This window comes from Bombina bombina, chromosome 7 (genome assembly GCF_027579735.1).
Source record: "Bombina bombina isolate aBomBom1 chromosome 7, aBomBom1.pri, whole genome shotgun sequence".
NCBI classification, from domain to species: domain Eukaryota; kingdom Metazoa; phylum Chordata; class Amphibia; order Anura; family Bombinatoridae; genus Bombina; species Bombina bombina.
The window spans coordinates 522,390,676-522,418,175 of record NC_069505.1 but is presented as its reverse complement, the minus strand read 5'-3'; the positions used below and the strand labels follow the sequence as shown (position 1 = coordinate 522,418,175).

At 38.6% G+C, this 27,500-nt stretch overlaps 1 protein-coding gene across 4 annotated transcripts in view; it reads right to left on the bottom strand.

Annotated features, from left to right (window-relative positions):
- SIPA1L3 (signal induced proliferation associated 1 like 3) overlaps positions 1-27,500 on the bottom strand; it is a 349,276-nt gene that overhangs the window by 309,904 nt on the left and 11,872 nt on the right. For all 4 annotated transcript variants that reach the window (XM_053721794.1, XM_053721796.1, XM_053721797.1 and 1 more), the window contains exon 2: positions 4,936-5,022. The gene's annotated coding sequence lies outside the window, so the exon portion shown is untranslated. The remainder of the gene's footprint in view (positions 1-4,935; positions 5,023-27,500) is intronic.

The following is a 27,500-nucleotide window of genomic DNA, read 5'->3' as shown; positions in this document are numbered from 1 at the left end:
AATAAAAGTTCATTTTTACTGTGTAATGTATGTAACTTTACCTACTTAGTAATCATACTTTCTATAAGCGAGTACTCTTTTATGGTGCTTCTTTCTCATCTTACATATTCAATTCATATAAATATTAATTTCTTGCACACTCTCAAGATAGTACAGACGTTTTGAATTCTTGTAAAAAGATATGAATCGCCTGCAGAAAGCTTATTCCCCATGATACCCAAATGTTTAAACACTTGAAAGTGATGTAGCATAGCTGTAAAAAGCGGACTAGAAAATATTACCTGAACATCTCTATGTAAAAAAAGAAAGATATTTTACCTCAAAAGTTCCTCAGTAGCCACATCCCATTGTAAAGGATTTCTAAGCAGCAAATCAGTATGTCTGTCCCGGGACAGCTGAAGGAGCGAGCTTTCGAGCACACTCATCTTATTTCCCTATTCAGTGTAAGGAAGTTTACTATGAAATCTCATGAGAGTTAAGTGAAATCTCATGAGATCACAGTAAGAGGTTCATGACCTCAGCACTGCTGATGCTGATTGGCTGCTGTTTCTTCACTTTTTTTTTTTTTTTTTACCTGCAGCTGAGTATAACTTTTTACACAGAACTTACTCGGCTGAGCTTGGGAAATTGTGAGGTAAAATATCTTTCTTTTTTACATAGAGATGCTCAGGTGATATTTTCCTGTCAGCTTTTTACAGTTATACTGCATCAGTTTCAAGTGATTTAGCATATGAGTATTATGTCCCTTTAATGCTTCGGGGGGGAAGAATGTATATCAAATTGTTCTTGAACGTTAAACTTTATATGAAATCCACATACAGACGTCAGGCAGTTTTCTTTTGAACAATTAAAATAAGGCTTGCCTAGAAAACAAGTCTATTTAAGGCATATTAAAGTATTACATATACATACACACACACACACATAGTGTATATCTATATATTGTAAAAGATCTACATACAAAATAAATATTTTCAAACTGTCACTTTAATAATAAAAAAAAAAACACAAAACTGCTTGAAAACTCTTCTGATAATGTTTATCTTACCTCTGTTTAATTGTTGCCAATACAAGTTAGCTAGAAATGAGTTTGTGTACTGCCCTTAGCAATCACTGACAAGTTTGTAGCAGGTCTAGGGAAAGTTACAGCATTTTTATTTTAATAAATGCTCAGGTTGAAGACTTTACTTTTGAAGCAGCTATGACAACTACAATTTTTACACAAAGGCAAAATGGGGGTTATTTCTCTTTCACATATAATCATTAGGTCACATTTTTTTTCCTACATGAGACTGGCCCTTTAACCAATTAAACATGTCACTGTCATTAGGTCATACATGAGACTGACCCTTTAACCCATTAAACATGTCACTGTCATTAGGTCACTTTGCTCCTACATGAGACTGACCCTTTAACCCATTAAACATGTCACTGTCATTAGATCACTTTGCTCCTACATGAGACTGACCCTTTAACCCATTAAACATGTCACTGTCATTAGATCACTTTGCTCCTACATGAGACTGACCCTTTAACCCATTAAACATGTCACTGTCATTAGATCACTTTGCTCCTACATGAGACTGACCCTTTAACCCATTAAACATGTCACTGTCATTAGGTCACTTTGTCCCTACATGAGACTTACCCTTTAACCCATTAAACATGTCACTGTCATTAGATCACTTTGCTCCTACATGAGACTGACCCTTTAACCCATTAAACATGTCACTGTCATTAGATCACTTTGCTCCTACATGAGACTGACCCTTTAACCCATTAAACATGTCACTGTCATTAGGTCACTTTGTCCCTACATGAGACTGACCCTTTAACCCATTAAACATCTCACTGTCATTAGGTCACTTTGTCCCTACATGAGACAGACCCTTTAACCCATTAAACATGTCACTGTCATTAGGTCACTTTGTCCCTACATGGGACTGACCCTTTAACCCATTAAACATGTCACTGTCATTAGGTCACTTTGTCCCTACATGGGACTGACCCTTTAACCCATTAAACATGTCACTGTCATTAGGTCACTTTGCTCGTACATGTGAACCTAAACCCATAAAAAATCTTTTTTATTGTGATTAGATAACCTTGCTCCTACACTGGAATGACCCTTTAACCCATTTAAATTCCCATTACAGCTGAACCACTGTATAACAATACAACAGGCTGAACATAACTGTGTACGCTATTTGATCCATACTCTAAAGCTCTCTGGTCTGGCGAGAATCTATAGGATGTGGTGGCAGCATCACGGTGCCCCTCCGGGATTGCGTTAAAGGCAATTTTTACCTTGGGAACTATAAGGGACAGTCAACACTAGAATTTTTGTTGTTTTAAAAGCTAGATAATCCCTTAATTAAACATTCCTCAATTTTGCATAACCAACACAGTTATAATTATACACGTTTTACCTCTGTCACTATCTTGTATCTAAGTATCTGAAGACTGCCCCCTTATTTCAGTTCTTTTGACAGACTTGTATTTTAGCCAATCAGTGCTCACTCCTCAGTAAATTCATGTGCATAAACTCAATGTTATCTATATGATACACATGAACTAACACCCCCCCCCCCCCCCAGTGGTGAAAAACTGTCAAAATAAAAAAATGCATTTAGATTAGAGGTGGCCTTCAAGGTCTAAGAAATTAGCATATGAACCTCCTAGGTTTAGCTTTCAACTAGGAATACCAAGAGAACAAAAGGATGACATTTTAACTTACTTTCCAATTTATTTTTATTATCTAACTTGTTTTGTTCTCTTTGTATCCTTTGTTGAAAAGAATACCTTGGTAGGCACAGAAGCTGCCGATTGGCGGCTGCACATATATGCCTCATGTTATTGGCTCACATAATGTGTTCAGCTAGCTCCCACTAGTGCATTACTGCCCCTTCAAGAAAGGATACCAAGAGAATTATATAATAGAAGTACATTGGAAAATTATGCTCTATCCGAATCATGAAAGAAAAATATAAGGTTTCATGTCCCCTTAATAAGGTAACACATACCAATCTGTCTCAAAGCCCATCAATCAACACTAGTGATAGTTTAAGAGTTCAACTTGGCATTGGCTTAGCAGTACTAAACTTGCTTGTTTTATTTGCTACATGTATAGTGTTTTTTGTCAAAAGGATGTTTTTGCAATAATAAAAAATATGATTGTGGGCGTGTCACTCTCCACCAATAGAGATGTGGGACAAGCACTGCATAAATATACACTTTCTGCGGGATCAAAAACAAAACAAACCGCTTTAAAGCAACATAAACCCCAAACTTTTTCTTTCATCATTCAGATAGAACATGCAGTTTTAAACAACTCTCAATTTCCTTCTATTATCTAATTTGCTTCATTCTCTTGGTATCATTTGTTGATACCCAGCAGCAACAATGCACTACTGGGATCTAGCTGAATACATTGGGTGAGACAAAAACAAGAAGCATTTATATGCAGCCACCAATCAGAAGCTTCTGGGCCTACTTAAGTATGATTTTCAACAAAGGATATCAAGAGGACAAAACAAATTAGATAATAGAAATAAATTGGAAAGTTGTTTAAAGAGCCACTAAACCCAATTTTTTTTCTTTCGTGATTCAGATAGAACATGCAATTTTAAGCAACTTTCTAATTAACTCCTATTATCAATCTTTCTTCGTTCTCTTGCTATCTTTATTTGAAAAAGAAGGAATCTAAACTTTTTTCTTGGTTCAGAACGCTGGACAGCACTTTATTGGTGAATGAATTTATCCACCAATCAGCAAGGACAACCCAGGTTGTTCACCAAAAATAGGCCGGCATCTAAACTTACATTCTTGCATTTCAAATAAAGATACCAAAGAGAATAAAGAAAATTTGATAATAGGAGTAAATTAGAATGTTGCTTAAAATTTCATGCTCTATCTGAATCACGAAAGACAAAAGTTGGGTTCAGTGTCCCTTTAAAAATAACATGATCTCTCTGAACCATGAAAGAAAAAAAATGGTTTTAGTATCCCCTTAACGCCGTTAGGTTGTTCCATACAGCCTAACAGTGCTGGGCTTTAACGCCAAAGGACGGCATGGAGTATCCTAAGGTATAAGACGTCCTGTAGCCTCCCCCTTTGACGAATTAGGAATCAGACTGGGCGACGCACCTAGCAGTGTAGACAATCCCCCCATAATCCGATCCCGACCTTGAAATCCTGTGATCGCATCAACGATCGCTTGATTTCGTTTTTGCAGCAAGTGTTTACATTGGAACTTTGTTCCAATGTTAAACACTCGTGCCAGCCGTGAGGGAGTTAAGTTAACCTTTATCCACACACAAAAAAATAAACAAATAAAAAAGTACATATATTTAATTTGGGTACCAGTTTGAGAGTCAATATTATTAACAGTTTGAATGCAAAGACACTGATATTCCCATCATGGGCTAAACCTGCATAAAATAAATCAGGGGTTGACATAGCTGCTTAAAATTTAAGAGCCAGTAAGAACACAGTGGTATTTGTATATAGATATATAGATATTGTAGATAGATATATAGATATACACAAAAGGTTAGGAGTCTTGTGTACAATTCTAGGAGCCAAAGTGGCTCCCTGCCGACTGGGTTTGACAAGCCTTGAAATAAACAATTTTTTTTTAAAAATTATATATATATATATATATATATATATATATATATATATATATAATTTTTTTATATATATATTGAATAGTGCCAATCTAATTTTTAAAACCAAACCAAAAAACAACATTAAATAACACACACACACACATATTTATTGGGTTTGAACTGATTTTCAATAACTGAAGTAACAAAACCTGACAACCAATGTAAACACAATGCCTATAGTCAACTGTAACAATCCAAAAACACAACGAAATGAAAACGCAAAAATGCCAAAAAAAATACTAAATGATAAAAATGATAGACTCACCATCAGCTTGTAGATTTTCCCAAGAGTGTGGTCTTTAGCTATAAAATCCCAAATCCAGATCTCCGTTCAGTTGGAAACAAAGTCATTCTGTAAAAGGAACAAAAAAAAAACATATAAAATATCTTTACAAAAATTGTTGTGCTTATCTAATTCATTTCAGTACAATCCCCCCAAATATATAATGTCTGAAAAGAGAGGCACTGAGACGTCTGTGTTAAACAGCTGCAATGGAAGTCCAACGGACGCAAGGGGGAAAAAACAATTGTGCGGGATTGGGTTTCAAGGAAAAGAAGAAATGTGGAACTGTAATACTAGCCGGCACTATTAATTCCCCCGATGATGCAGCTCCGTGAACTAGTAGAGGCGAGGAGGCCTTTGTGTTCAGATGACCAAACCAACATATAGCGGAGGGTCTCACCAGATACAAACTATGGCTAAAAGTGTGGCCCTAAGGAACAGCGCTCTGCATTCTGTATTATCCTACAATCCATTGTACCATGCACAGCGTAACTGGGACAAGAGTTCAGATCATTTATATATTTATATTATATCTCTATATCTATACATGTAAGTTCTTTACAGCTATAGTAATTTTTGTTTAGTCTGTGATAAGAATCTTTTTTTTTTTTCTTCCAACCACGAGTCATTGTGATACCCCTACTCATGTAACCACTGCTCCAAAATATATATATTGGCTTTCAGAATAGTATGGATTTTGGAATATTTGCTTCTGTAAAATGGGACAGCTTGAAGAGGGGATGGGACCAAGTGTAAACAATAAAATCTTATGTCATTTAGACAATATTTACATATCATCACACAGCTTATACATGCAATCTAAAGGTAGTTTTATATCATGTTTAATAATTATGTATACACAGTACACTCAGAAAGATAGTAAAGTACTGTAATCAGGTAATATTTGTTTTTAAATAAATATAGATTATTATTTGCATTATATATATATATATATATATATATATATATATATATATATATATATATATATATATATATATATATATATATATACACACACACACAAATATATACACATACACACCAAGTAACGTTTTCCCTCTGGACTAGTAAACTATGTAAAATGTGTGTGTGAGTGTGTATATACATACGTATATACATACATACACACACACACACATATATATACACTAGTGTAAAAGCTTGTGTACACGGGCAAAAATGTTTAGGGAAAGAAATATAGCTATCCCTCTATCTCTCTCCCTCCCCCTCTACATTTATTTTTCTGCAGTGTAGGATCCCGCTAACCCTCCAACCTCCCTGATCCCCCCTCTAACAGCTGTCTAACCCTCCCCCTCTAACTATTGCAGCCATCTTAGGTACTGGCCACCACCTACCCCCCCCCCCTCCCGCGATCACCATTTAGTACTCCCCACACCCCCAAACCCCTTTTCTGTAGTGTAGCTTCCCCATACCTCCCTGTTCCTTTAAAAAAAAAATGTATGTAGCTTAGGGCCCTCCCACTCCCTCCCTAATCCGCTGCCGCTGAGCCGCTCACCCGCCTCCAGCCCACACCAGCAGGGATCGTTACAAACTGTGTGTGTGCGTCACCGTCTGTAACGATCAGGCATCTGCCTTCATATGGAGGCAGAGCACCGATCGCGCTCTGGCTCCATATGCGGCAGATGCCTGGAGCTACTGAGCATGACTGCATGAGACAAACATACATGGCCTTTTATAATATATATATATATATATATATATATATATATATATATATCCAAATAAATAAATGGCACTCACTAGATTTACAGTGAATCAGAGTGTTTCTTTTATTCACAAAACATGACAATTCAGTGTTAATCCAGCAAGTGACATTTATTTCTTTTGGATATATGCTGAATTTGGCACCCTGATATAGATATATATATATAAATATATAACATAGATGATAGTTAGATTTATGAAAAAAGCAAGCCTTATACAGCACCAACTCATGTATATCTACACTATATATCAGGGCTCGACAAACCCAGGCTCCTAAAATTTTACTCCTGGCTCCTAACTTTTTGGGTTATTCACCATAGATCTATATACAGATACCACTATCTGGCTCCTAAAAGTATGTCTGGCTACTAAATATTCTTACTGGCTCCTAAATTTTAAACAGACTTGTCGATCCCTGCTATATAGCCAAAATTATATGGACACCTAGCCATCACACTTATATGAGCTTGTTGGACATCCCTTCAAACATCATGTGCATTAATATGAAGCTACAGCAGCTGCAACTGGGAACACTTTCCACAAGATTTTGGAATGTGCCTGTTGGAAATGGTGCCCTTTAACCCAAAAGAGTGCATTTTGACAGTTTTTCACAGTTCATGTGTGCCATATAGATAGCATTGTGCTCACTCCTGTAGAGTTACTTATGAGAGGGCAATGATTGGCTAAAATGCAAGTCTGTGAAAAGAACCGAGCTAAGGGGGCAGTCTGCAGAGGTTTAGATAGAAGGTAATCACAGAGGTAAAAAGTATATTAATATAACAGTGTTGGTTATACAAAAGAGATTTTTTTTTTTTTATCTTTTTAAAACAATACAAATTCTGGTGTAGACTGTACCTTTAAGTTTCCAGGGTGTATAGTGATTGTTAATTCCTACTGGAATTCCAAATTGGTCAGTGCATGTCAGACATGAGATCATTTGAAAAATGTATTACTGGAACATACAGTTAAACTACACACAAAAAAATTCTAACATGTCATCATTACTGGCATCTTTTTGTAAACTGCTGGCAAATTAAACATATAATGAAGCAGGTCTTGACATAACACAGAAAACAAGGATCTACGGCTCCTAAACTGTTACTTCTGAATAATTTGTTGGAGTATTCTACATATTTATATATACATTCTTCCCATGGCTCCTTACACCTATAGCTCCTTTACCTTTATTTCTGCATTTGAGATAATTTTTGCCTGTGGTATCCCTACTATACTGAAAGTTTCTAAACTTAAAGTGACATGAAACCCAACATTTTCCCTTCATTATTCAGATGAATAATGCATGTGATTTTAAACAACTGTCCTATTTACTAATATTATTTAATTTGTTTTGTTCTATTGGTATCTTTTGGTAAAAAGGATACCTAGGTAGGCTCAGGAGCTGCCGATTGGTGGCTGCACCTGTATGCCTGTTGTCATTGGTTCACCTGTGTTCAGCTAGCTCCCAGTAGTGCATTGCTGCTTCTTCAACAAAGGATAACCAAGAGCATTAAGCAAATTAGATTGTAGAAGTAAATTGGAAAGTTGTTTAAATTGCATCATTAAAGAACAATTTTAGCTTTTATGTCCCTTTAAGTATTGACTATAGAAAAGCTGTGTAAACATAGCCAGAAGAAGAAATTATACTCCCAGTGGGAGGCAGGAGATAAAAGTAATAAAAGTGAATTTTCAATTGTTCTCTTAAGTATTGGGCTTTGGTTTACAGACAGATAATATAAAGAAGTATGAAGTAAGGAGACCTGATTTTCCTTCAAGCTCGACCCAATTTATAGGGACATTATACACTTTTTTTTGCAGAGAGCGGGGGCGCAGGGACCGGCAGAGAGGGGGGGCGCAGGGACCGGCAGAGAGGGGGGGGGCGCAGGGACCGGCAGAGAGGGGGGGGGGCGCAGGGACCGGCAGAGAGGGGGGGGGCGCAGGGACCGGCAGAGAGGGGGGGGGCGCAGGGACCGGCAGAGAGGGGGGGGGGCGCAGGGACCGGCAGAGAGGGGGGGGGGCGCCGGGACCGGCAGAGAGGGGGGGGGGCGCAGGGACCGGCAGAGAGGGGGGGGGCGCAGGGACCGGCAGAGAGGGGGGGGGTGCAGGGACCGGCAGAGAGGGGGGGGGCGCAGGGACCGGCAGAGAGGGGGAGGACAGCGACCGGCAGAGAGGGGGAGGACAGCGACCGGCAGAGAGGGGGAGGACAGCGACCGGCAGAGAGGGGGAGGACAGCGACCGGCAGAGAGGGGGAGGACAGCGACCGGCAGAGAGGGGGAGGACAGCGACCGGAAGAGAGGGGGAGGACAGCGACCGGCAGAGAGGGGGAGGACAGCGACCGGAAGAGAGGGGGAGGACAGCGACCGGCAGAGAGGGGGAGGACAGCGACCGGCAGAGAGGGGGAGGACAGCGACCGGCAGAGAGGGGGAGGACAGCGACCGGAAGAGAGGGGGAGGACAGCGACCGGAAGAGAGGGGGAGGACAGCGACCGGAAGAGAGGGGGAGGACAGCGACCGGAAGAGAGGGGGAGGACAGCGACCGGAAGAGAGGGGGAGGACAGCAACCGGAAGAGAGGGGGAGGACAGCAACCGGAAGAGAGGGGGAGGACAGCAACCGGAAGTGAGGGGGAGGACAGCAACCGGAAGAGAGGGGGGAGGACAGCAACCGGAAGAGAGGGGGAGGACAGCAACCGGAAGAGAGGGGGAGGACAGCAACCGGAAGAGAGGGGGAGGACAGCAACCGGAAGTGAGGGGGAGGACAGCAACCGGAAGAGAGGGGGAGGACAGCAACCGGAAGAGAGGGGGAGGACAGCAACCGGAAGAGAGGGGGAGGACAGCAACCGGAAGAGAGGGGGAGGACAGCAACCGGAAGAGAGGGGGAGGACAGCAACCGGAAGAGAGGGGGAGGACAGCAACCGGAAGAGAGGGGGAGGACAGCAACCGGAAGAGAGGGGGAGGACAGCAACCGGAAGTGAGGGGGAGGACAGCAACCGGAAGAGAGGGGGAGGACAGCAACCGGAAGAGAGGGGGAGGACAGCAACCGGAAGAGAGGGGGAGTACAGCAACCAGAAGAGAGGGGGAGGACAGCAACCAGAAGAGAGGGGGAGGACAGCAACCGGAAGAGAGGGGGAGGACAGCAACCGGAAGAGAGGGGGAGGACAGCAACCGGAAGAGAGGGGGAGGACAGCAACCGGAAGAGAGGGTGGGACACAGTGACCGGCACAGAGGGGGGGGCGCAAAGGCACACCGCGACAGGCAGAGGGGAAGGGACGCGGAGAGACACCGCGGAGGGACACAGCGGCAGGCACACCGCGGAGGGACACCGCGGCAGGCACACCGTGGAGGGACACCGCGGCAGGGACACCGCGGCAGGCACACCGCGGAGGGACACCGCGGCAGGCACACCGCGGAGGGACACCACGGAGGGACACCGCGGCAGGCACACCGCGGCAGGCACACCGCGGAGGGACACCGCGGCAGGCACACCGCGGAGGGACACCGCGGCAGGCACACCGCGGAGGGACACCGCGGCAGGCACACCGCGGAGGGACACCGCGGCAGGCACACCGCGGAGGGACACCGCGGCAGGCACACCGCGGAGGGACACCGCGGCAGGCACACCGCGGCAGGCACACCGCGGAGGGACACCGCGGCAGGCACACCGCGGAGGGACACCGCGGCAGGCACACCGCGGAGGGACACCGCGGCAGGCACACCGCGGAGGGACACCGCGGCAGGCACACCGCGGCAGGCACACCGCGGCAGGCACACCGCGGCAGGCACACCGCGGCAGGCACACCGCGGAGGGACACCGCGGCAGGCACTCAAAGTACAGAGCATTGGAGAAGATTGAGTGTCTGGCAGGGCAAGAAAGGAGTACAACATTTGTGAGAGGGTTGTGTTTTTGGGAAATTAAGTGAGAAAGACCAGTGTGTGATAGATGGGAGGAGAGCAGTATAAGGAGAAGAGGAAAAGACATGTTAATAAAAAAGAGCGGGTTGCACTGGGGGCACAAACCAGGATATGTGTTTTAGGGGGTCCAGTGGGGGAAACAGGCAGTATGCTACATGAGGAGGGGGTGCTGTAAGGCAAAAGACAGAAGGTGTGTTGTGCAGGGTAATATGCATTCCCAGTACTTGGCAGCAAGATCAGAAGCCAAAAGCTAAACCCCAGAAGAGCACTACACTGCGTCCCCCCTTCGGTTGCCCCCAAGGTAACACGATGCTCACATGCACATATACAAACATCCATATCATAAGCAAACACCTAATTACCCACATCTGCAGTCTGCACACTAGCCAGAAGACAGGACAGAGTTACAACCTAATAAAAAACACAGCAGCACAAAATATACACACGTACGGGTATCTGGTGTGTAATTCCGCATTAGGCTGCAGATAATAACCCATTAAATTCACCTGGTTTCCGATGCTTCGGTCTCATTACAGCATGTGCAATACTCGGCCAGCAGATGAGCTCAGGCACAGACTGCCTGTTAATACTATGTGTTCTCGTCCGCGGAATACTAAGTGGGATCGGGGATATGACTCCCCCCCCCCCTTACACTACACATGCTCTAGCACACCAGGAGAACACTCGCTGCTCTACACAGGAACTACACGCCTGGCTGAGGCTTGGAAATGTCACTTCATAAGGTAAAAGGTCAGTCCCATGTAGGAGCATAATGACCAAATGACAGTGACATGTTTAATGGATCAAAGGGTCAGTCCCATGTATGAACAAAGTGACCCAATGACAGTGACATGTTTTATGGGATAAGGGTCAATCTCATGTACAAACAAAGTGACCTAATGACAGTGACACGTTTAATGTTTTAAAGGGTCAGTCACATGAACGAACAAAGTGACCTAATGACAGTGACACGTTTAATGTTTTAAAGGGTCAGTCACATGAACGAACAAAGTGACATAATGACAGCGACACGTTTAATGTTTTAAAGGGTCAGTCACATGAACGAACAAAGTGACCTAATGACAGTGACATGTTTAATGGGTTAAAGGGTCAGTCTCACGTAGGAGCAAAGTGATCTAATGACAGTGACATGGTTAATGGGTCAGTCTCATGTAAGAATAAAGTGCCCTAGTGACACATTTAATGGGTGAAAGGGTCAGTCCCATGTAGCAGCAAAGTGACCTAATGCCAGTGACCTGTTTAATGGGTTAAAGGGTCTACTGTATGTAGTGACAATTAACAGTCACACAAATCACCACAGAGAGATATTTTAAAGGGACAGAAACCACATGGAGATTTTTAGATAAAACACATTTAGTTATGTGTAATGAAACAACTTTGCAGTATATTTTCATTGTTTATTTTGCTCCCTTTTCACATGATATAGAAAATTTGGTCATTTCTAATTCTCAGAACTTGAAATGCACCATGCAGACTCCTGGAGGCTAACCCTGCTTCATACCTGTCCCTAACTAGCTTTGTTTGATGGTAACTGCAAAACAATGCATTTTAAACTAACATAATGACAGTGGCTCCTCCAAATAAGGCAAACAGTGGGTGGAGTTTGGCTTTTGAAAAATAATTGCAGTACAAAAGACATTGATTTGCTTTAAAAATGTTTAGACTTGGCTGGTATGTTATTTTGTAGCAACACCACAGAAATGTATTTTAAAGGGACACTCAAGTCAAAATTAAACTTTCATGATTCAGATAGAGCAGCAATTTTAAACAACTTTCCACTGTACTTCCATTAACAAAATGTGCAGTCTTTTTATATTTACACATTTTGAGTCACCAGCTCCTACTGAGCATGTGCAAGAATTCATAGAAAATACATATATGCATTTGTGATTGGCTGATGGCTGTCACATGATACAGGGGGAGTGGCAATAGACATAACTGAAAATTGTTAGAAAAAAAAATCTACTACTCATCTGAAGTTCAGACTAAGTGCTATTGCATTGTCTTGTTATCTTGCATTTGTTGATTTGATTTGTTGGTCCTCTAACTGCAACGTGCTTACTGTCCCTTTAATATTTCTGATGCCATTTCACACACACTAGATATTCTATCAACATTACATTACCCTCACCAATACCCAATAAAAATGTAACAATATAGTCAGTTTATCTACAAGCTCCTGTCCCCGCGGGCAATTACAGATTAATGTTTATATACAACACTCTATACCTACACTAGCACACAAGGACTCGCTGATGTCATCTTTTATAATGTACATAAGTATAGAAGAACTCAATATACGTTCCTGTTCATTGGCCGGGAATAGGAGAGACTGCAGGTCACACACAAGTAGCCAGATAATTTGCTATTACAATATTTAAAAAAATAACAAAAGCAGAACACAACCCACAGACCATATGTTTGCACCAAGGTGGTCAGACAAAAGTCTGTCTCATAGAAAACTATAAGGGCACATTTACTAAACGACGTTAAACCACAACACTTCTATCTCTCAAAGTCTCACCCTATTGATCCCAACATATTTCAGAGTTCAATATTTCAGCCAAAATTTGCAATTATAAAACACTTTCTAACAGGGTGGATTTGATTTTAATTAAATTGATTTAAATACCAATTTAAATCACTAATCAGTAAGATTGATTCAAATCATGGTTTCATTTTTAGATTAATAACTTTTCTGATTATTTTTCTGGTTATTTCACACCATTACTGATTTGGTTATATTCATGAGATATGCATAGATAAATTACTGAAATGAATGAAATTATTGGGAGGTGAACTATCTCCAGTTTAATAGGTTTATTATCATTCTTACTTTACCTTAATAACAACAATTTAAAGGGCCAGTAAACCTAGGAAATAATGTTATATAATTCTGCACATAGTTCAGAATTATATAACATTAGCTTAGCTCCAGATTTCAAAAGTGAATAGTTAAAAAGATATTACGCGAAGAAAACAGAAAACCGCTCTTGGCTCTACTGAGCGGGTCTGTATACTTCTGCTAAGCGCACTTTGAAATCTGGAGCTAAGCTAATGTTATATAATTCTGAACTATGTGCAGAATTATATAACATTATTTCCTAGTTTTACTGGCCCTTTAAATAGTTTTATTTAACTAAAACAATAACATTAAAATTTCATTTTTAGTGCTTGACCCCTCCATCCTTGCACATAGGTCCTTGTGCAGATCTATTCCCCTCAAAACAATCTTCTAATCAGTGAGCTTCTTTAAACTTAGTGTACATAGATTTGCAGAGGAGCAATGGCATTAAAGGGACATTAAAGTCAAAAATAAACTTCCATTATTCAGAAAGAACATGCAATCTTTAACAATTTTCCAATTTATTTGATCTAATTTGCTTTGTTTTCCAGGTATCCATTATTGAAAAGCATACACAGGTAGGCTCAGAAACAATGCACTACTGTAAACTAGCTGCTTGTCACTGCCTCACCCAATGGGGCATATTTAACAATGTGCAAGCGGACATGATATGAAGTAGCGTATCATGTCCGCCGCACATCAATAAATGCCGACAGCATAAGCTGTCGGCATTTATCATTGCACCAGCAGTTCTTGTGAACTGCTGGTGCAATGCCGCCCCCTGCAGATTCGTAGCAGGGGGTGTCAATCAAACCGATCGTATTTGATCGGGTTGATTTCTGTCCGCGGCCTCAGAGCAGGCAGACAAGTTATGGAGCAGCAGTCTTTATACCGCTGCTTAGTAACGTCATACGGAGCTTGATAAATATGCCCCAATGTGTCCAGCTAGGCCCCAGTAAAACATTGCTCTCCTTCAACAAAGGATACCAAGAGAATTAATAATAGAAGTAAATCTGAAAAACGTATGCTCTATCTGAAAACTAAAAAGTTATCTTTCATGATTATGTCCCTTTAAGGTCTATGTCTCAACTCTGTATGTTTATTTTATATATTTTATTTCTGCACACACAAATACACAATTGTGAGAACTACAAAACCAATAACAGGCGATAATATCTAAAACAAGATAGAGAAATTGCCCAAAATAATCTGACAGAAACCTCTGGGAGCTACGGATTAAAGGAATTTACAAAAAAAACTAAAAAACTAAACATTACAGCCATGAATATACAGCATTTTGCTATATAATTAAAAATGAATCTTTATTTCAGGATGAATAACCTTTAGATTATAAAGTATCTTTAACAGAAACTTTATTTAGATAGATTCTTCCACCAAAAGCAATTTTTTTTTTAAATCCTATTTAAAGGGGCAGGAAACCTTCAAATTGTATTTCGCAATTTACACAGAGCATACAATTTGAACCAACTTTCCAATTTACTTCTATAAACAAATTTGCTAGATTCTCTTGTTATTCTTTGCTGAAGGAACAGTGGCAGCTAGCTGAACACATCAAGTTAGCCAATCACAAAAGAATGTGCAGGCACCAATCAGCAGCTAGCTTCAACTAGTGCAAGATATGTGCATATTCTTTTTCAGAAAGGGATATTGAGAAAACAAAGCACATTTGAAAATAAAAGTGAATTTAAAAGTGTCTTAAAATGACCTGCTCTATCTGAATCATGCAAGTTTAATTTTGACTTTTTTATTCCTTTAATTAAAAAAATATGTTTTAAATTTATTTTAAAGTCATTGATTTTTATCCCCCCCCCCGCGTTCTATTTTACTTCCATTATCAAATTCTGAACAATATTTTCATATGCACTTTCTGAGACACCAGCTGCTACTGAGCATGTGCACAAGTTCACAGTGTTTACGAATAGAAGTCTGTGATTGGCTAATAGCTGTCACATGGGGGACAGAAAAATGAAAGAAAATTTGAAATATGTTAGAAAAAAGAAATCTACTCATTTAAAATTCAAAAGTGCTATTGCATGGTCTTTTTATTATGCACGTGTTGATTGTGCAATCACTATAAGTTCCAAGCTACTAAAGAGACAGCAAATTCACTTGTTAGACATTTTTAAATTTTCATTCTTCTACAGAAATTTTAAAGTAATATTAAACTTGAAGGGACATTAAAGTGATGGTAAATGCTAGTGTTTGTGAGACATTAGGATTTACCAGTGGAACAAATAAAGGGGACTTTCAGTCATGAAGTATAAAATAGTTCCTTTATTTTTTTTTTAAGCGTTCGCCGCACTGAGCGCCTCAGAACGCTATTTTGCTGTGAGGTGATTTTAGCCAATAGCGTGCTAGCTATCCGGCTTGGTGCCAGCTGGCCCGCACAGCAATTGGCTGAGAGGTGGAAACGTCACCTCAGAGCAAAATACCGTTCTGCCGTGGAGTGCCTGAGGCGCTCATCACGGCGAACGCTTCAGACAAATAAAGCGCTGCGGAACCTGTTAGCGCTCTACAAATACCTGATAATAATAATAATAAAATAAAGGAACTTATTTTATACTTCATGACTGAAAATCCCCTTTATTTGTTCCACTGGTAAATCCTAGCGTTTCACAATCGCTAAAATTTACTATCACTTTAAAGTCAAACCGTGATTTTTAAACACCTTTCCAATTTACATCTATTATCTAATTTGCTTTATTCTGTTGGTATCCTTTGTTGAAAACCATACCTAGGTAGACTCAGCAGCAATGCACCACTGGGAGCTAGCTGCATATATATGCCTCTTGCTATTGGCTCACCCGATGTGTAGCTCCCAGTAGTGCACTGCTCTTCCTTTAACAAAGGATACCAAGAGAATGAAGCAAATTAGATAAATAGACCTAAATTGCAAAGTTGTTTAAAATTGTATTCTCTATCTGAATCATATAAGAAAACTCATGTTACATGCAAGACAATTTATTACTGTGTTAATGCTTGCATACAACTATATTTTAAAGGGATATTAACCAGTTGAAATTGTAATATAAATTGTTTAAATTATGTGTAGTAAAAAAGCTTTGCAATATATATTCACTATTTATTTTGTCCCCCTTTGCTGTAATTTAACTCTGCAAATTGTTATATTTTTGTTGCTTTGGTTTGAGTTTATATAAGGTAATAAGCACCACCATGTTGGGACCTAGAGTATGTTACCAATGCTGTGTGGAAACCCTGTTAGATATTTATATGTTCCACACAACCTTGTTTCCATGCTGTTTTGTATTGTCTGTTTTATAGGTGTATAGTAAAACCTAGGTTTCAACATGGCGCCACCCAGTAGTGAATTACTGCTACTGAGTGTACCTAGGTATGCTTTTCATACCAACAGAAAGAAATACATTTCAGAATAGGGGTAAAGTAAAAAGTCTCTTAAAACTGCAATGTTCTATATGAACCAAAAATTTTGTTTCGTTTTTAGTTCAGTAGACGTCATGTAATAGGAGTAAATTGTAGATTCATAAAGGGAGGCAACAGACAGGTTCTACAAACGATTATGCAAGTTTTCTGAAGAAATTCCCATAAGGTGAATAAAAGAATCATAAACCATACCCCAAATACACTGAGGGGAAACAGTACCTCAAAAAACACTGAAAACCACTCTCTCTGACGAAACACATGAACATCTTCATTCGTCAACCTTCTCCAGGGGAGGCAAAGAAAAGATTGAGGTATGTGAGATTGGAAGGGTTACATGGAGCCCTTGGGGTTTGGGACTCTTTGCCTCCTACAAGAGGTAGGTAATGGATCGTGGACTTTCACCACCTGAATGAAAGAATTTAAACTTTCAAGATTCAGATAAAACATGCAGTTTCAAGAGACTTTCCAATTTACTTCCATTATCAAATTTTTGCAGTCTTTTTATATGCACACTTTCTGAGCATGTGCACAAGTTCATAGTATATATTTATAGTAGTCTGTGATTGGCTAATGACTGTCACATGATACAGGGGGCCAGCAAAGCGGAAAAAATATTCATTAAAAAAATCTACTGCTTATTTGAAATCCAGAGTAATTGTTATTGTATTGCCTTTTTATTATGCACCTGTTAATTATGCAATTTGAATGTATTTAGTGGTCCTTTAATTATAAAAAAGCAAAAATATTGTAATGTTTGTCCTCTTTTCCTGTGTTTTTTTTTTCTTTTGTGGTTAAATCATTCAAAAAGGTTAAACGCATATTCAGAGTTGCACTCCTGCAATATACCTCCATTCTGCACTAGACTAGAATTAAGACTTTGACTGGAGTATACGCATGTATGCCTTATTCTGATTGGTTCACAAGATGTATCCTTATTTGGAGTGACGGAGGAGCTGAAATTGATCTATGTATTTAACCCATTGCAGAGCATTTTTATCCTAAAAAGCCCTTTTAACAGATTATATAAGAATAATAATTTTGAAGCCAATCAGTTTGTATTTATGTTCATGTAACGCTGCTTATGGCCACACTTCAGAAGCAATGTTTGACATTGTTACTGGGAGACGAAGGTCTGATCGCCTGACATTTCCTTGCCTTTTTGACAGTGTTTTATTAGCAGCCTACAAACCAGCGGCAACAAAATCCTGAGATGGGGGTGGGAGAGAGGGGTACTTTGATCCTATCTGGAGATAATAAAGGCTTCCTTAGGATCATTTAGTCGAAAACAATCTCTTAGTGAGAAATGGGACAAGTAACTGTGATATGAACAACGGCGCATGAGGAGAAGGCATTTGCTCGCCCTACGGGAGACAAGGGGCCTATTCAAGAGCAAGATAATTAGGCCACCAAGCCCACTTGTTAGTCTTATTCATTTACCTGCAGCTGTTCAATGGTTAAATTACATCCTTTAAAATAGAAACAAAAATATTGTTTTATCACTTATAGAACTCTGCGCTAATCAATATAAACACACTACTGTCAAATGAGTTAAGAGATCTGGGAAAAAAAGAATAGAGAGTAAATTTATTCATATAGATGGTTTATAAATGAGTTGGCCTGAATGCTTAGAAATGCCACTGTCATCAGTGCACTTTTATCCTAGCAGGGACTGAGACCATAAACATGTCACCTTCATTAGTACACTTTAGTCCTAGCAGGGACTGAGCACATAAACATGTCACTTTCATTAGTGCACTTTAGTCCTAGCAGGGACTGAGCACATAAACATGTCACTGTCATTAGTACACTTTAGTCCTAGCAGGGACTGAGCACATAAACATGTCACTGTCATTAGTACACTTTAGTCCTAGCAGGGACTGAGCACATAAACATGTCACTGTCATTAGTACACTTTAGTCCTAGCAGGGACTGAGCACATAAACATGTCACTGTGATTAGTACACTTTAGCCCTAGCAGAGACTGAGCACATAAACATGTCACTGTCATTAGTACACTTTAGTCCTAGCCGGGACTGAGCACAAACATGTCACCTTCATTAGTGCACTTTAGTCCTAGCAGGGACTGAGCACATAAACATGTCACTGTCATTAGTACACTTTAGTCCTAGCAGGGACTGAGCCTATAAACATGTCACTGTCATTAGTGAACTTTAGTCCTAGCAGGGATTTGAGCACATAAACATGTCACTGTCATTAGTACACTCTGATCCTAGCAGGGATTTGAGCACATAAACATGTCACTGTCATTAGTACACTTTAGTCCTAGCAGGGACTGAGCCTATAAACATGTCACTGTCATTAGTACACTTTAGTCCTAGCAGGGGCTGAGCCTATAAATATGTCACTGTCATTAGTACACTTTAATCCTAGCAGGGACTGAGCCTATAAACATGTCACTGTCATTAGTACACTTTAATCCTAGCAGGGACTGAGCACATAAACATGTCACTGTCATTAGTACACTTTAGTCCTAGCAGGGACTGAGCACATAAACATGTCACTGTCATTAGTACACTTTAGTCCTAGCAGGGACTGAGCACATAAACATGTCACTGTCATTAGTACACTTTAGTCCTAGCAGGTACTGAGCACATAAACATGTCACTGTCATTAGTACACTTTAGTCCTAGCAGGGACTGAGCTTATAAACATGTCACTGTCATTAGTACACTTTAGTCCTAGCAGGGACTGAGCACATAAACATGTCACTGTCATTATTACACTCTGATCCTAGCAGGGATTTGAGCACATACATATATAAAGCAAACATACTCCCCTACCACAGAGCTTGCAATCACACTATATTGAAACATGCACTGACAGAGTAACAATATCACTTACCAAGGGCAGAGGGGTGTGCATTGATCTCATCTAAGAGCTACCACAAGGGCACAGATCTGCTCCACTCTACACAACAGAAATAATTAACACAGCCTAGAAACCCATAATTCCCGGCTAATGATGTGAGTCACAAACCAAGGTTAATAAATGACTGAACTGAAACTGAATAAGGTAAATACTGTGCAACTTTGTTAACCTCTTCTCTGCTGGATTCAAGGCGTTCCAGATCAGTCCTTATGAAAGTGACATGTTTAATGGGTTAAATGGTCAGTCTCATGTAGAAGCAAAGTGATCTAATGACAGTGACATGTTTAATGGGTTAAATGGTCAGTCTCATGTAGAAGCAAAGTGATCTAATGACAGTGACATGTTTAATGGGTTAAAGGGTCAGTCTCATGTAGGAATAAAGTGATTTAATGACAGTGACATGTTTAATGGGTTAAATGGTCAGTCTCATGTAGAAGCAAAGTGATCTAATGACAGTGACATGTTTAATGGGTTAAAGGGTCAGTCTCATGTAGGAGCAAAGTGACCTGACAGTGACATGCTTTATTAGTTAAATTACTGTTAAATACAGTAGAATTAAATAATCAACAAATACCTAATAAAATATAGTGCAATAACACTTTGAATTTCAAATAACCAGATTTGTGTCTCACAAATTTCACTTTCATTTCCCTGTCCACTGTATCATGTGACAGCCATAAGCCAATCATAGACTGATATATATATATATATATATATATATATATATATATATATATATATACTGTGAATTCTTTCACATGCTCAGTAGAAGCTGGTGTGATTTAAAAAAAAAACGACTGCAGATGTTCTATCTGAATCGTGAAAATGTAATTTTGACTTTTAATTTAACAGGGGTTAAACATATCTACATGTAAGCAATTTTGTATTAGAGGGAGCATATTTGTTTTTGCATTAAAGGATTGTAAATATAAAACTTAATTATATGAGGTAAAAAAAAATATACAAAAAAAACTATGCTGTAAACTTTCATTTATTTTGTACCCTTTTCATGTAATTTAATTGGTGAGTATTCCAATTCCTGTGGAAAGTGGAAGTGCAGATTCCAGACTATATTCCACCCAATCATTGATTGCTTGCAATAATGACCTGTTTATAACTGTCCCTAACTGGCCTCAGCAGAGGAGAAACCCTAGGTTACAACATGGCAATGCAAATTGCTTTATGAACACTAAAATGTTACATTCCCCCCCCCCCCAATATTTTAAAGGGACACTGAACCCAAATATTTTCTTTCGTCATTCAGATAGAGCATGCAATTTTAAGCAACTTTCTAATTTACTCCTGTTATCAAATTTTCTTCACTCTCTTGGTGTCTTTATTTGAAAAGCACGAATGTAAGTTTAAATGCCGGCCCATTTTTAGTGAACAACCTGGGTTGTTCTTGCTGATTGGTAGATAAATTCACCCACCAATAAATAAGTGCTGCCCAGTGTCTGAACCAAAAATTGTCTGGCTCCTTAGCTTAGATGCCTTCTTTTTCAAATAAAGATAGCAAGAGAACGAAGAATAATTGATAATAGGAGTAAATTAGAAAGTTGCTTATAATTGCATGCGCTATCTGAATCATGAAAGAAAAATAAATTTGTTCAGTGTCCCTTTAAGGACCATTAAATACAAATTACAATAGTTTATAACCAACAACTGTATTATAGACAATCCAATAGCAATTAATCTTAATTTCAAATGCGTAGATTTTTTTTTCTGACAAATTTCAGATATTTCCAATTTCCTCTCCCCTATGTATCATGTGGCAACAATCAACCAATCACAAACACATACATGTATAGATGGTGAAATCTTGCACACGCTCAGTAGGAAAATGGAAGTAAATTGGAAAATGTTTTAAAACCATGCTCTAACTGAATAATTAAAGCTTAAAGGGGCAGTGTTTTTTTATCTCCTTTAATATGTTCTCAATAATCCATTGCATCTCCTGGAGTGTATTCAATTATTTACAAATAGCTCCTTTACCTTTCTTTTGTCATTTGAAATAATTGTGCCTGCTGTATACCCACCTATACTGAATATTTCAATACTTAAAGGGACAGTCTAGGCCAAAATAAACGTTCATGATTCAGATAGAGCATGTAATTTTAAACAATTTTTCAATTTACTTTTATCACCAATTTTGCTTTGTTCTCTTGGTATTCTTAGTTGAAAGCTTAACCTAGGAGGTTCATATGCTAATTTCTTAGACCTTGAAGCCCACCTCTTTCAGATTGCATTTTAACAGTTTTTCACCACTAGAGGGTGTTAGTTCACAGATTTCATATAGATAACACTGTGCTTGTGCACGTGAAGTAATCTGGGAGCAGGCACTGATTGGCTAGACTGCAAGTCTGTCAAAAGAACTGAAAAAAGGGGCAGTTTGCAGAGGCTTAGATACAAGATAATCACAGAGGTTAAAAGTATATTATTATAATTGTGTTGGTTATGCAAAACTGGGAAATGGGTGATAAAGGGATTATCTATCTTTTAAAACAATAAAAATTCTGCTGTAGACTGTCCCTTTAAAGGGACATAATACTCACATGCTAAATCACTTGAAAGTGATGCAGCATAACTGTAAAAAGCTGTCAGGAAAATATCACCTGAGCATCTCTATGTAAAAAAGGAAGATATTTAACCTCACAATTTCCTCAGCTCACCAGAGTAAGTGCTGTGTAAAAAGTTATACTTCAGTTACTGCCCAGCTGCAGGAAAAAAATAATAAAAAGAAATGAACAGCAGCCAATCAGCATCAGAAGTGCTGAGGTCATGACCTCTTTTACTGTGCTCTCATGAGAATTCACGGAACTCTCATGAGATTTCATAGTGAACTTCCTTAAAGGGACATGAAACCCAATTTTTTTTCTTTCGTGATTTAGAAAGAGCATGTCATTTTAAACAACTTTCTAATTTACTTCTATTATCTAATTTGCTTCATTCTCTTGATATTCTTTCCTGAAAAGCATATCTAGATATGCTCAGTAGCTGCTGATTGGTTGCTGCACATAGAGGCCTTGTGTGATTGGCTCACACATGTGCATTTCTATTTCTTCAACAAAGGATATCTAAAGAATTAAGCAATTTAGATAATAGAAGTAAATTGGAAAGTTGTTTAAAATTGCATGCCCTATCTGAATCATGAAAGTTTAATTTTGACTAGACTGTCCCTTTAAACTGAATAGGGAAATAAAATGAGTGTGCACGAAGCTCACTCCCTTGCCTGTCCCGGGACAGACATACTGATTTGCTGCTTAAAGTCCTTTACAATGGGGTGTGAATACTTAGGACATTTTGAGGTAAAATATCTTTCTTTTTTACATAGGTGATATTTTCTAGTCAGCTTCTTACATCTATGCTGCATCACGTTCAAGTGTTTCAATATTTGGGTATCATGGCCCTTTAAAGTGCCATAAAATAGGTTGAGATCTGTGCATAGCCTAAAAGGGCTAATTAATTTAAAAATTGCTGGCAAGTATTTTAAAATAATGTTCAAAAATAAGCTAAATGAATTACATAGCTAAGCTGCCTGGAGCAGCTAACTCCACCCCCCTTATCAGTGTTTAGACACAGGCATTGTATTTCAACTGAGTTAACAGCTTCTAGGCAGCTCCAGCAGATAATCCCTATTCACTTTTGCATTTTACCAAGAGAACAATAAACATAGATACAACCATAAAAGGAATTGTGTGGGGGGAGTTAGAGCTTTACAATTCAGAAACTGCAGTATAAATTTGCAGGTAAAGTAATTAAAGTACATATTATATTTTGTCTCTATCCCTACTTGTTTTATGTCCCTTTAAGCACTGGCTACAGAAAAGATATGTAAACACGAAGGATGGGAATAAATCATGCTTCCAGTGTGTGTGTGGGGGGGGGGGGTTGGACAGATAGGTACTAAAATGTTAATTTTAAATTGTTATCTCTATTGGTCTCACTCTGTATAGAGAGATAAGATGAGGAATGTGTGTAAATAAAGAGAAATAACCTGCAAACTCAGCCCATTTCATTGGGTTGTGGATTCAAATAGCAGAGAAAGGTATTTCATATACAAAAATGTACCCAAAGGAACAATTTCAAGTACATTTTATTCTTTGCAGCTGGTATATAACAAGTGATTGTACACACATTAAAGGGACAGTAAAGTCAAAATTAAAGTTATATGGATTGGATAGAGCATGACATTTTAAACAACTTTCCAATTTACTTCTATTACCAATTTTGCTTAGTTCTTTTATATCCTTTGTTAAAGAGTAATCATAGGAGCATGCACGTGTCTTTAGCCATATGGCAACTATGTATAACATTGCTATAAATATTGTTGCAAACACAGCTGCCATATAATGCTACAGACACTATGACCGCAGAGTTTGCAACTATGTATAACATTGTTTTAAGCATTTTCGCTAACACTTGCCTGATGGCTAAGGAAATGTGCACGATTCTTGAGTTCACCTAGGGTTACTCTTTAACAAAGGATACCAGGAGAACTAAGCAAAAATTGATAACAGAAGTAAATTGGAAAGTTGTTTAAAATGATTTGCTTTATCTGAATCATTAAAGGGACACTAAACTCACATTTTTTCTTTAATGATTCGGGTAAAGCAGCAATTTTAAGCAACTTTATAATTTACTCCTATTATCAATTTTTCTTCGTTCTCTTGCTATCTTTATTCGCAAAAGTAGGAATGTTAGGTTAGGAGCCGGCCCATTTTTGGTTCAGCACCTGGGAAGAACTTGCTGATTGGTTTGCTACATTTATCCACCAATCAGCAAGCACTACCCATGTGCTGAACCAAAAACGGGCCAGCTCTTAAACAGATGCCTGCTTTTTCAAATAAAGATAGCATGAGAACGAAGATAAAATTGATAATAGGTGTAAATTAGAAATTTGCTTAAAATTGCATGCTCTATCTGAATCATGAAAGAAAAAAAATGGGTTTAGTGTCACTTTAAAGTTTAATTTTGACTTTACTGTCCCATTAAGGGGAAACCAATTTTACAGTACAACGCCCCTTTCATTTTGATTTAAGTGTTCTTTTAAGCAATATAAAAAAAATTTTAAATACATATGCGTATTATTCTTAGGCTAATCTTTGCTTTTCAATACATCGTTCTATTGAGCATTAGAGGGACAGTTTAGTCACGATTTCATGATTCAGATAGGGCATGCAATTGTATACAATTTTCCAATTTACTTCTATCATCTTGGTTCTCTTTTTACTATTTTATTTATTATACCATATAAATATACACAGTAAAAGAGAAAAAGAACAAATACCAAGGAAAATAGCTGGTACCAATAAAAATAACAATCAATGATTATAAGGCCCTTATATTCGGCCTGAAGAACAATAAACTTCATGGAAGCAGAAAAGAAAAATAAACAACAATGAATATAGCACACACACACAAAAAACTCTCACTATACCCCCTCTCCTCCCCCACCATTAATTACAATTGAATATTAATAATTGACTCTTTTCGATTTATAAAATTTGTTTCTTGGTAAAGAATAAAGTCCCTCCAGATCTTCCCAAAAGAGTTATCTTTTTTTCCTCTCTGATCTATAGTCATAGGCCGCTATTATTGCAGAATTTATCAATAGTTTCTTTGCCTCGTTAACAGAGGGAACTCTAGAACTAATCCAGTTACTAAACAGTAATTTCCTAAGAATTATTATAGCTGTTAGGATAAAGTTACCTTTATTCCCCCACAAGCAGACAATAGAATTATAGATTCCATTGATAAAATTATTTAAATTTGTATTACTTGGGAGAGAAAATATGCAACTTTTAACCAAAATTAACCAAAATTGTTTCACTTTTGGACAATCCCATATGGCCTAAATCTGGGTCACTTTGAGAGCATTTAAAACATTGATTTTTGACTTCCTTATTCCACTTGGCTACTAGTTAGTTGTGGTGTAAGGTAGTCCCTGTTCACTAATCTAAATTGAGTTTCCCTTAAATATGATGAGGGGCAAAGTAACTGTTTTTTTAAGGCTTCTAAAAAAAAAAAAATTACTAGGAAGATCAGGCATATCCAAAATATTCGCCCAATAAGAAATTAGCTCTGATGCGCGTTTTCCCCCCTCTGATGTTCTTAAAATTTTATAAATAGATGATAACGACCATTTTCCAGGGTTAAAGGGACAGTCAACACCAGAATTATTGTTGTTTTAAAAGATAGATAATCCCTTTATTACCCATTCCCCAGTTTTGCATAACCAACACAGTTATAATAATACACTCTTTACCTCTGTGATTGACTTGTATCTAAGCATCTTCTGACAGGCCCCTGACATTTTATTTGTTATCTATTGACTTTCATTTTAGCCAATTAGTGCAGTGTCTGCCACAATCCACGGGCGTGCTCACAATGCTATCTATAGGGTTTAACTAGCTCTCCCCTGCTGTGAAAAGCAAATACAAAAGCATGTGATTAGGGGCGGCCTTCAAGGGCTTAGAAATTATCATATGAGCCTTCCTAGGTCTAGCTTTCAACTAAGAATACCAAAAGAACAAAGCAAAATTGGTGATAAAAGTAAATTGGAAAGTTGTTTCAAATTACATGCCCTATTTGAAACATGAAAGTTTTTTTTGGACTTGACTGTCCCTTTAATAGTGTCCAGTAAGGGATGATCTAACCATACTTGGGGAAAGTTTCTTGAGAGCTTACAAATGTAGCTTTTTAATTGAAGAAAGTAGAATTTATGTTAAGTTTGAATTTATCTTGAAATTTAACAAAGTTGTACAGCTTCCTAGAGTCTGAGTCATAAAGATCTTTAATAGTTAAAGCTTTAATTGGTGACCAATTGTTAAATATATTAACTGTGTTTCCCAAAGGAAAGTAACAATTCCCTTGTACTGGCAACCACTTAGAAACAATAGATGGATATCCAAGGAGCCTCATAGCTTTCCTCCATGCCACTAAAATATCTTTATATAAAGGATGGTTAGAGATTGTCTTTCCCAAAACTTTATTAGATGCATGTACCACAAAGCCTAAAGGGTGTGGAGAACAAATCTGCTCTTCTAGATATTTATTAGAAAATTTAAACGACTGTAGTAACCAGTCAATTGGCAATCGTAAGATAGTGGCAAGATTGTACCATTCCAGATTTGGTAAGGCCAATCACCCTCTAGGATAAGTATGGTACAGAGTTTCAAGTTCTCTTGGTATTCTTAGTTGAAAGCTAAACCTAGGTAGGCTCCTATGCTAATGTCTAAGCCCTTGAAGGTCACCTCTTATCTGAATGCTTTTCATAACAGGAGACTTCTAGTTCATGTGGGCCATATAGATACCACTGAGCTCACACCCGTTGAGTTATTTAAGAGTTAGCACAACACAGCACTAATTGGCTAAAATGCAAGTTAACAGATAATAAATAAAAGTCATGTGATCACAGGGCTGTCAGAAGATTCTGAGATACAAGGCAATCACAGAGGTAAAAAGTATATTATTATAACTGTGTTGGTTATGCAAAACTGGGGAATGGGTAATAAAGGGATTATCTATCTTTTAAAACAATAACAATTCTGGTGTAGACTGTCCCTTTAATTTAGTGTTCAATGTTCTTTTAATTATATTTATCTGATTTGTTGATATGTAAATATAAAGTAATGCACACTGATGAACATACCGTGTTATTAAAAAAAAATAATGGAAAAACAACATTGAACTCATAAACCAGACACCGATGAGGATAAGATCCACTATCTCCCCAA